The following is a 12281-nucleotide window of genomic DNA, read 5'->3' as shown; positions in this document are numbered from 1 at the left end:
TGTCATCAAGGGAAAAGGTGGCTACTTTGATGAATCTCAAATATATTTTGATTTGTTTAACACTGTTTTGGTAACTACATGATTCCATGTGTTATTTCATAGTTTTGATGTCTTCATGATTATTATACAATGTAGAAAATTGTAAAATATAAAGAAAAACCCTTGAATGAGATTGTGTCCAAACTTTTGACTGGTACTGTATATATAACTTGATTTCACATCATTTTCATTTTAACATTCGTCATAAAGAGCACTTGTTCAGTTTCATAAAAAAACATGTTTTCCCATCTCATGAGGTTAAAGAACGACTGCCCCTAAAAAACAACTTCTCGTTTTGAAAACAGCCAGTGACATATGAGTCAGAAACATTTATTAGTGTTAAAATTTGCTACAAAGTGTAAATAGGATAATTTTGGTCACAAAGTAAGTCTCGTCCAAAATGAAGATTGGTGAGATAAGAAAAAAAATGTACCTCATGGAATGAAGGGTACCTTTAACAGTGTTCCTCTGGTTGGGTTAATTTCAATCCTGCCCACAGCGCTCAAGTAATGGTCAATTTGGTTTGACATTCGATATCTGTACAGGGCTGGTTAGGGACCATCAGTAAATTACACAGTTTACTTAATACAATATTTTAAAATGTCAATAGCTCCATATTTCAAAATGACTTAACTCCTTACAAACTATAAATTGTAGATATTCATATAAATATTGAACGCGCTTAATGAGACAACTAAAAGATGTGCAACATGAAGACACATTTATATTGTGTAATTTATTGACGATCCCATAACTAGCCTCAGAGATAAGCTATCCAATGTCAAACTAATTTTGCCCTGCTCGCACACCAGCCGAATGAAGCGATTTGAAGAAAGAAGTTGGCCTTGGCGACTTCAAGACAAGACCTGGTTAGACTGTTTCAAGTTATCTAGATGGGTGAGCGGCTGTAACGGTGTATGGTTTTGGCAGAGTAAATGTACAAACGTTTTCCACGTACATTCTTGTTTGGTTTCAGTCATGGCCGCTTCATTTCTTAATGACCAAGATGAAAAGCTAGGCCAAATCAGGAAATTCAGCCCCCTTAACCCTCGAGTCAATTTCCGCGGCCCCACGGAAATCAAATTAACATATTAAAAAATCCCCTTATAAAGCTAAAGGTATATGTTTTTTTTGCATTGGCGGAGTCTCAATTCAACGCATTGGTGGCAGATCTGCATTGGTGGCGGAGCAAAAGTGGTGTTTGTCAGAACATGATACATCCCGAAAATGTGTCTTCTCACGAAAACGTCTAATGTCCGGACGGTTTGATATTGTTATAAATATATTTGATAAGCTGGTCTATTGCGCAACACTTATCTGCTGATACAAAAGACACATTCTGTGTTGAACTGATACTAGCTATACACGCACACCCAGAAACAGATTGGCCGAATTAGACCTTACACAGCACTGATAAAACAGGAAATGACCTGATCACAGGGGTCAACGTCCAGTCTCGCAATAATATCTTGTGACTACAGAGATACACAGACAAGGACTCAGCACAAAGTACACACACACACACACAAACCCATCCCAGAGGGCTGGGTCAGCGGAACAAAGAACACACTCATGGACCAATGGGGAGTCGATCCCGACCCGAGACCAGATCGTCACTCCACTCATCGACCAGTCAGGAGGACGAATCTACAAGACTCAACATACGTCATTACATTACAATCATGTTGTATAAAATAGATGCACACTATGTGTAGGGGCTCGCTTCCGCTAGTTCCATAAGAGCTAAAAGAACGAGTCCGTGCACGTTTTGCCAAATATCTTTGTCTCTTAATAAAGCTGCCTTACGATAATTGAATCCACCCGGTCCAGCGTCTTGACTTGGTCTCCTTCTCAAGTAACTGATCATCAACAAAACTTGGTAGCAGAGGAAGGTTTCATACTTCTGAATTCGGTCCATAGATGGTTGATGTGAGAGGGGACAAGTCCAGGACAATCTCGTGAGGACGGGTGACCTGTCCGCAGGAGCCATCGGTGATTCTACTTGCCCCGGGAAACTGATCAACGAGCTCGACTAATAAAAGGTAAGCAGAGCCTGTTAAAAAAAAAAATCTGCATATTGTATTATAGTCATATCCAAATTTTGATCAGAAGTACCGGGCGTGAGTATGAATTACTGTTAATATTGTATAGGATTGTAATAACGAAATGTAAGGGCTGAGTACAAGGATATTTGTGGTAATAGGCTTGATACCAAGTAGCATCAGTAGAAACTGGGATTGGTACAAATGTATACCGTGAGATTATGACCATTCACCGTGGCGTGTGGATAAGGGACATCAATAGAAAGTCGGATACATAAAAATGGAATAGAGAGATCGTGAATAGAGTGAACAGAGAGATTGTGTGTCGGTCGCCCATGCTAAATTAAAAGCATGTGTGGCGAAATATTGATAGTATACATCTGCTAACTAGAGAAGGCCTACTGGAATAGCTGACCAGAAGGGAACACTCAGAACAAGCGGATTCAGTAAAGTAAATATAACTAAAACATATTAATCCTGTTAAAAATTATTTAGTTTCGTCCCGGAGATCTGGAATTTATTCTGGTTCCGGTTTTGACTTTGCTTAGGGAATAATGAAATAGCAAGTAGATAGATAAACCGATTTTGGTCGGAAGCCCCGTACATTGTAAAATTATTTAGTTTCGTCCCGGAGATCTGGAATTTATTCTGGTTCCGGTTTTGACTTTGCTTAGGGAATAATTGAAATAACAAGTAGGTAGATAAACCGATTTTGGTCGGAAGCCCCGTACATTGTAAAATTATTTAGTTTCGTCCCGGAGATCTGGAATTTATTCTGGTTCCGGTTTTGACTTTGCTTAGGGAATAATTGAAGTAGCAAGTAGGTAGATAAACCGATTTTGGTCGGAAGTCCCGTACATTGTAATAACGTGTTTAGTTTCGTCCCGGAGATCTAGAAATAGTTCCGGTTTTGACTTTGTTTAGGGAGGGATTTGTGCGCCTCCAGTGCGTCTGGAATTTGTTTCCAGCCCTGTTTGAGTGTGCTTGTTTGTACGTACCCCGAAGGTCCGAAACTATACCAATAGTTTGGGTTTCAGCCCGGGTGTGCGATCTGTCTGTCTATAAAACTGAGTGAGGATTTGATTTGCAAGTACTGCGGGGGACCTAAATAACATTGAACACCAAATTGGGGTAATCACCGGGGAGTTGGTATTGACCGGGTTAATGTTTTAGCCTATTCAAAATATTAGTCATAATATTTCAAAAATACTTTGTTTACGAGGGTGGGGCACCAGAGATAAGTCTGAGCCAGCACCGTGAATACATCGCTGGTCTTGACCAACGACGAGATAAGTATACAAAGATAGAGGGACATTTATACAAATAATAACATGGCAGCTATTCCGCCCACCAAACTTAAATTCAGTGAATATTTGGAACAAAAAATACAGGATAGAGCTGGAGGAGAGGAACAATATAAAGTAATAAGAAAAGTGTGGGAGGAAGTGAAGTTGAGATGGACACAGGCGGGCTATTTTAGCGGGGGAGCTCCCACTAAAGGCCAGCTGATGGTGATGGAGGAAGGTTTGAAGGAGGCAGTTCAGAAAGGAATAGAAGGTGAGATAGAAGGTAACAGAAAGCATATGTTTAAGAAAAAAGGGACTAAGAACAGAGAAAAGGCAGAAGCAGAATTGAGAATAGGAGTTTGGGCTATAGAGGAGACTAAAAGGGCGCTTCTATATAAAAAACCAGATATGCTTACCCAGTACCCAATGCCTGTTTCCAAGACATTAGTATAGATCACACAGACATGGGAGCAGATAACGTGGGGGGAGGAAAAAGGTACCTGTTAGTAATGGTAGACAGGTTCTCTAGGTGGGTAGAGGCAATACCAACGGCACGGGAAGATGCCAAATCAGTCATCAAATGGCTGCAAAGAGACCTCATACCTAGGTATGGGGTTCCGAGACAAATCCGTTGCGATAACGGATCCCATATCAGCAATAAACACCTGAGACAGGTGGAGGAAAGGTTTGGAATTGTGCACAAATTCGGGTCAGTGTACAGGCCACAATCTCAGGGCCTAGCGGAACATGCAAATCAAACTCTTAAGGCTAAGATTGCTAAGGTATGTGCAGGTTCGAAGCTAACCTGGGTGGAAGCCCTACCACTGGCACTGATGGCCATGAGGGCCTCGCCAGGGGCGGGACCCATCTCTCTCCCCATGAGAAAATGACGGGGAGAGTCATGCCTGGCCCACCAAGGGAGGGAGGTCATATGTCCCCTCTTGATGTGCTGAGGATTGGAATGTCTGACTATGTGAGAAAACTGACGGAACTGTCTGCAGCTCTCTCCACACAGATCCGCAAGGTCCAAGAGGGGGAGCTGTCGGGAGACTCGCCACCACTGAAGGTAAAAGTTGGGGACTGGGTGAGGGTCAAAGTCCACAAGAGAAAGTGGCTAGAACCCAGGTGGACTGGACCGTACGAAGTGAAGGAAGTTACTTCACACTCTGTCCAGGTCAAAGGCAAATCAGGCGCGCCTTGGCACCACCTTACACACTGCACTCCGGCCCCAACCCCTTCCAGAACTTTGACTGAAACCAAGGCCGATTTGCGCGCCCTAAAATTCGATTCCAACCACTGAAACCTTAGTTGGGGAAAATGGTACCACAGCTCCCGTTTCCACGACCTAAGGCGCCACGCCCAGGGTCGGGTTATCTCCCTCCCTGGGAGAGGCTGGGGATATCAGCTCCCCTGTTTGTTATTTTCATAATCATTGCCGGAGTATCCTTAGGAACTCTCACTGGTGGGGATTTGAACATTGCATGGAAAAATATTAAGTTAGTAAAGTGAATTGCAGGTGGAGTTAATTTTATTTTTACAGGGACGGTGCACATTAAACACAGTTGTGTATAATGGCAAGGTATTCTTAGCAAACAGAATGGGCCGGTTTGCAGACAAACTGAAGGGGTTTAAGGTTTTAAGCAATCTTGGGTTAAATTAGTTAAGTAGTATGTTAAAGTAGGGGAGTTTAATAGGTTTGAAGTACAGTATTGTATCCAAGGGTAGCGCATGTTCAAGTAAGTTTAAAACTAATGACCGGGGGGAGTATAATGGAATTATAAAGTATTTTTAGGTTTGGTTTGTAGTTAACGTTTGGGTTTTTGAATAGGTGTAGTATGAGGAAATGCTGACAAAGTGGTTATTTTATGGAAAAAGGAGCGCTTAACTGTCTTTGGAAAAAATCCTAGGGACAGGATATCTTAAAGGGGTATACACACATGGCATTTTGGAAGTTTTGTTTTCTGAGTTTTAATAAACACACGAAGTTCTTTTGATAAGGGATGTTCTGGGAACCTGGGATACAAATGTAGATAAAGTTCTTAGCTTTAATTTGTTTAATGTAGTAAGAAACACGGTTCTGAAAGGGTGGTATGACTTTTTAACCCCTCTGGTGACTTTTCCTGTGTGGTCTGATCAGCCACATTGAAAAGCCATTTGGATGGGGAATTTAAGGGCATTGGTGATATTGATTTTAAGGGAATTTGTAGAACTGATAATAATGATGGAGTTAAAGCTCTTAGACACAATTGATAATTTGAACCAATGATAGGACTAAAAGGGTAAAGCCTTAGAATAAGGGTAGGCTTCCTTTAAGTCTATTTTCCTAGAACAATAAGGGTAAAATATTTTTTCTGGGTGGAGTAAATCAGATGAGTCATTTTGATCTGATTATGTGATTTGAAAATATTTTGACCAGTAGCAGGGGTATTTTTTACATGATCTAGATACGTTTATTTTCCCTTAGGAAGTCAGCTGTTGTTGAATTCAGTGTAAGAGATTTAACACAACAAGGCTGTGAAATTGATATACTAGTATTACTATATTTTGTTGTGAATAAGTTTAATAATGGTAGACTTATGTCAACAGGACAGGGATACATGACATCTTTAGGTGATCCAGGATTATTGAGGGTATCGAGATAAATTTAAGTAGATATGCAATATCAAGACGGGTTGATTTTTCTAAAGTTCAAGAGTGCAACCAAGGAGACAATGAGACATTTAGTCAATATTTGGAAACAACCCAGATTTGATACTTTCTGTTATGAGAAAAAGCTGGAGACAGATAGAAGGGCAGACAGAGAGATCCTCCCCTGCACTGCTCTAACCTTGAATGTTGGGGAGTAGCAGGAAGAAAGAAAGGGGGCCAGCAGGAGTAGATAGGAAGAGAATTTGGTTCACTTAGCTTTAGGATATTAATTCATGGAGAGACTATCGGCTCCATTGGCAGGCATGTATTTTAGTTTTGATTTGAAGTTTATGTTTGGTAAATTTCGCTAGGAAAAGATATGATAATTTAATGGAAAGTAGTTAAATCTTAAAGAAAATAAGACACTTGATAGAGAATTGTTACAGGGTAGATAAGGAGGAATGCCCCAGGGAGAATTGGACATGTGGAAAATGAAAGGGGAAATCCTACAAGAGAAGGGCTGACATAAGGATAATTTACTAACCTTACAAAAGACATTGTTAAGAAATGCAGCAAAATTGATACAGGGCTTGAGCCATGTATAAAAAGGGGGAGTATAGTAGAGCAGGCGATAGAACAGGATAGGATGCTACTAGAAAAAAAAAAAAAAAAAAAAAAAAAAAAACATTTTTGTAAAATTTTCATTCCAACATTTGGAAATGGACTTATTGAACTATTCCGAAATGAGATATTATCCCTAGAGTTGGTTTACTGGGATCTATCTCTTTAAAGAATGAATGACAGATTAGCTAATCAGGTAGAGCCTATAGAATGCCAGAGTTAGAGATACCAGAACAGGTAGACATAGAAATTAAAGATATACTGGCAGAGCACATGAGAAGACTGTTTGTTAACCAAACCCGTATGTCCAAGAATTTGTGTCCAACAGGTGAATTACAGGAGAAGGTGATTCACTCAATCCAACCAGGAGACTGGGTGTGGATCCAGTCCCTGAGGAGAAAAGACGGGAAGCAGTCCCGTTGGGAAGGCCCATACCAGGTTCTGTTAAACCACTGCCTTTGCCATTAGAAAAGCTGAGAGAGTCACTTGGGTCCACGTTACCCACTGCAAGGAGGTATGTACACATATGAACACTGTTGATCACACACAGAGTTAGGAGAAGAACCGATACCAATAGGGTCCGGGGGTTACCTCCTTAACGAAGATTTCCTATCCCGACCGTTCATCACTGTGTGTGCTCCTAGAGGTGTGAGTATGGGGTGGTACCTAGCAGAGAGACTAAGGGCAGGAGAGGGTTGGCGGTTTTTGGAAAGAGTTTAGACTCTGAGCTGCATCATAGTCTAATCTGACTGATACATTCAGATCCACCACCTTCTGGTACAAATCATACGATACCGTTGTCATTGAGAAAAAGTAGAGGATAAACTATATAATACACTGATGAGTGACTTACAGAATAAGGAGTCAAAGAAGATCAAGATGTAGGATTTAAGGTAAACATTAAACAATTTCCTGGGAAAGAAGACAACTGTATAGGAATGGGGGTTGGCCAGATTGAAGTGCTCAGCCAACACACCTCGGTTCACCTGGATTCCTGATGAGCACCAGTGTTATAGATACAAGAATGGCACCGAGAATTAAGATGATTTTAATGGCTGGAAAGGTAATCGTTAATGTGACTGACTTAGGTTTGAAAGCATAGGAGAAAATGTGTAACCTCATAGCACCTATAACTGATGAAGGGTGGGCTAGTACCAGCGAAGGACGCATACGACAGGAATTACCACAAAGGGTGGTTAGGAACTTGCGCCCTGGGGTTATTGGTCCAACCAGTTTGAATTAGTGATAAGAGACCAGTTATAGGAGGCTAAAGTAGGTACAGGAGGAGTTTTGACCAGGATGGGAGTAGCTTTGTCTAGATGGATGCTATTGGCATCCTCAGGGAAGTTCCAGATGAATACAAAGCTATGAATCAAATATATTCATGAATGAAACCGGGGATGCAGTAAAGAGGTTCTCTGACCAATTATCCGCCACCCCCCTCATGACCTGGTAAAATAGACTGACTCTCGATATGTTATTGGCAAAGGAGGATGGTGTAGGTAGAATGATTAGGTTCATTGCTGTACGTACATTCCTGATAACACAGCCCATGTTTGGGAAATGGAAAAGTGTTGTAGGAACTGTATTATGGCCTGCCTTCACCGGTATGAGTGTGTTTGTGTTGTGTGGTTGTTGTTTGGTCCCGTGTGCGAGAGGTCTTATTTCCAGGATTCTGGAGAGATTGATAACGGAGCAGATGGGCAACTGGAATGATGCCTTTGATGGAAGTGACCCCGGAGGACACTGAATCCAGCTATGGGCAATGATCCTTGGTTTACTGTTGAGGAAGCAGAACCTACTTACATATTCTTGTGAGACGTGAAGAGGGGGACTCACAAAATTTGCCTCTTGCAAATTTTGCCCTTGTTTTCCTATTCATATATATAATTGTCACATCTCTTAGGAGACGTGAAGAGGGGGATTTGTTATAAATATATTTGATAAGCTGGTCTATTGCGCAACACTTATCTGCTGATACAAAAGACACATTCTGTGTTGAACTGATACTAGCTATACACGTACACCCAGAAACAGATTGGCCGAATTAGACCTTACACAGCACTGATAAAACAGGAAATGACCTGATCACAGGGGTCAACGTCCAGTCTCGCAATAATATCTTGTGACTACAGAGATACACAGACAAGGACTCAGCACAAAGTACACACACACACACACAAACCCATCCCAGAGGGCTGGGTCAGCGGAACAAAGAACACACTCATGGACCAATGGGGAGTCGATCCCGACCCGAGACCAGATCGTCACTCCACTCATCGACCAGTCAGGAGGACGAATCTACAAGACTCAACATACGTCATTACATTACAATCATGTTGTATAAAATAGATGCACACTATGTGTAGGGGCTCGCTTCCGCTAGTTCCATAAGAGCTAAAAGAACGAGTCCGTGCACGTTTTGCCAAATATCTTTGTCTCTTAATAAAGCTGCCTTACGATAATTGAATCCACCCGGTCCAGCGTCTTGACTTGGTCTCCTTCTCAAGTAACTGATCATCAACAATATACAAAATATTAAAATGGTGACTCTCACGAACACAACCCCCACATAAGTGCCAAATAAAGTAGCAATTTAATCGTAAAATCAACCATAAATCCAAATGCTTCACAAAAAGCATTTCTAGCCTGTCTATTTATGTATAGGTAACATGGTTGGCGTGTTATGCTTGACCCTCTAAGTTTTCCACCACAAAACACCAGAATATTGCCAAAAAGCGTAGAACCAGCTCACCTGCTTTTACACCGGATTCTAGTTTTGGCTGGCGTTAAACCAGTGCAATTGTCAATCGCACACTCGTTTGCTTATTCAACCTGTTAAAGAAAGTTCTCTATTTTAGCGCCATGATTGGTCATTTACCTGTCTTACATGTGACCCACCATCTCTTTTCGGGTTTAAGTTCCAAAATTAGATTTTTACTCATCTATTTTATAGATAAAAGTACAGACTTCTAAATGGTATATCATACCTTGTAATTGGAGAAAACAATGGAAAGTAATGCTGTTTTAAAAATTGATACAAGTATAATACCGTTTAGGAGAAAAAAAGCATTCAAACATTTTGCTGCGATTTTCACACTTGCTCTGGGAAACATATTTAGAAAAGTAATACTTTTACAAATTTGCCTAAATGGATTCTCTGAACGTTATCTCACCAAGTTCCCCCATTTGGCAAACCATTAACAGTATTAAATTGCCTATTGTTGTATAATAAAGATAACCTTTAACATTGAACAGCTACAGTGTTTACGACCATTTAGCCTCGTTCACACGCTCTTAAGCCAAGGATCTCTTAAAGAATTCCCATGAGAACACATGACTGTGGCCATGTGCTAAAGCAGTGAGGTAGTGCTTAAAAAACAAAATATTTAAAAGGGGAAAAGACTACTAAATTCATGTGCTAAAGGTGGGAGCCTACAATTAGGAAAAACGTAAAACCCACAAACACACAGCCCTAGGTCTATCAAATGAGATCCGTTGTGACTTTGGTTCAGGTCCGGATCAAATCCGACTGAATACAACAGCTGTAGACTATCATAAAATGCTTACTCAAGAGCACTTTCCCTACAATGAGTAAAAAAATTAAAAATAACAATAGCCAGACTATATACAAGGAGTACTGGTACAGAGCCAATGTGCAGGGGTATGAGGTAGGTATGAACAAATTCATCTAGCCTGAGAGCCTATTTCTGTCCTGCACTTTGAAGCAGGACATGTAATGTCCATATACTGAACAAAAAACATTAAAGCCAACATGCAACAATTTCATTGATTTTATCTGAGTTACAGTTCATGAGGAAATCAGTCAATTTAAATAAATACATTACTATACGGAAACACCGTACAGTTGGCGACCAAAGTCAGCATGCATGTGCCCGGACCGCCACAAGGAGTCGCTAGAGCGAGATGGGACAAGGACATCCGGCCGGCCAAATCCTCTCCTAACCTGGACAACGCTGGGCCAATTGTGCGCCGCCGACTGCAACAAAGCCTGGGATCGAACCCTGGTGATGCAGTGCCTCAGAACGCTGCACCGTCACTGTATTTTTGTGCATTCAAATTGCCATCGTTAAAATACAATTGTGTTCATTGTCCGTAGCTTATGCCTGCCTATAACATATACCCCACCGTCACCCTGGGGCACTCTGTTCACAACATTGACATCAGCAAACCGCTCGCCCACACAATGCCATACAGCGTGGTCTGCGGTTGTGAGGCCGGTTGGAGGTACTGTCAAATTCTCTAAAACAACATTGAAGGTGGCTTATGGTAGAGAAATTAACTTTCAATTCTCTTGCAACAGCGCTGGTGGACATTCCTGCAGTCTGCATGCCAATTGCAAACTCCCTCAACTTGAGACATCGGTGGCATTGTGTTGTGTGACACAACTGCAAAACATGGGATCGACACTTTACATGTTGCGTTTATATTTTTGTTCAGTGTATTTCTGCATCAACTGTCAGAAACCGTCTCAAGGAAGCTCATCTGCATGCTCGTCGTCCTCACCAGTGTCTTGTCCTGACAGCAGTTTTGCGTCATATCCGACTTTAGTGGGCAAATGCTCACCTTCGATAGCCACTGGTAAGCTGGAGAAGTGTGCTCTTCACAGAAGAACCCTGGTTTCAACTGTACCGGGCAGATGACAGACAGCGTGTGTGGGCGAGCGGTTTTCTGACGTCAACGTTGTGAACAGAGCGCCCCATGGTAGCGGTGGAGTTATGGTATGGCAGGCATAAGCTACGGACACCGAACACAATTTCATTTTATCAATTGTCGAGCCATTCATTCGCCTCCATCACCTCATGTTTCAGCATGATAATGCACGGCCCCATGTCGCAAGGATCTGTACACAATTTCTGGATGCTGAAAATGTACCATTTCTTTGATGGCCTGGATCGACGTATACGACAGCGTGCTCCAGTTCCCGCCAATATCCAGAAACTTTCTGTCCATCATATATGCATAGTCACTTTAATCATATCTACATGTACATACTACCTCAATCAGCCTGACTAACCGGTGTCTGTAAGTAGCCTCGCTACTTTTGTAGCCTCACTACTGTTATTTTTCACTGTCTATTTACTGTAGTTTTTATTTCTTTACTTACCTATTGTTCACCTAATACCTTTTTTGCACTATTGGTTAGAGCTTGTAAGTAAGCATTTCACTGTAAGGTCTACACCTGTTGTATTTGGCGCACGTGACAAATAAACTTTGATTTGACTTTGAACAGCCATTAAAAAGTGGGACAACATTCCACAATCAACAGAGTGCTGTGAAGGAGATGTGTCACGCTGCATGATGCAAATGGTGGTCACACCAGATACTGACTGGTTTTCTGATCCACAACCCTACATTTTTTTTAAGGTATCTGTGACCAACAAATGCATATCTGTATTCATAGTCATATGAAATACATAGATTAGGGCCTAATGTATTTATTTCAATTGACTGATTTCCTTATATGAACTGTAACTAAGTAAAATTGTTGAAATTGTTTGCATGTTGCGTTTATATTTTTGTTCAGTGTAGATAGTTAAATAGTTTTCATTTCATTGTGGCTAGTTAGCTAGCGAACTTAGCATGTGTCCCTATCACTTAACATGGGGTTTGATTAGCTTGCTAATCAATTAGCATTCACAGC

Source organism: Salmo trutta, chromosome 12 (genome assembly GCF_901001165.1).
Source record: "Salmo trutta chromosome 12, fSalTru1.1, whole genome shotgun sequence".
Taxonomy (NCBI): domain Eukaryota; kingdom Metazoa; phylum Chordata; class Actinopteri; order Salmoniformes; family Salmonidae; genus Salmo; species Salmo trutta.
The sequence above is the reverse complement of the archived record's forward strand: the minus strand, read 5'-3'. Positions refer to the sequence as shown.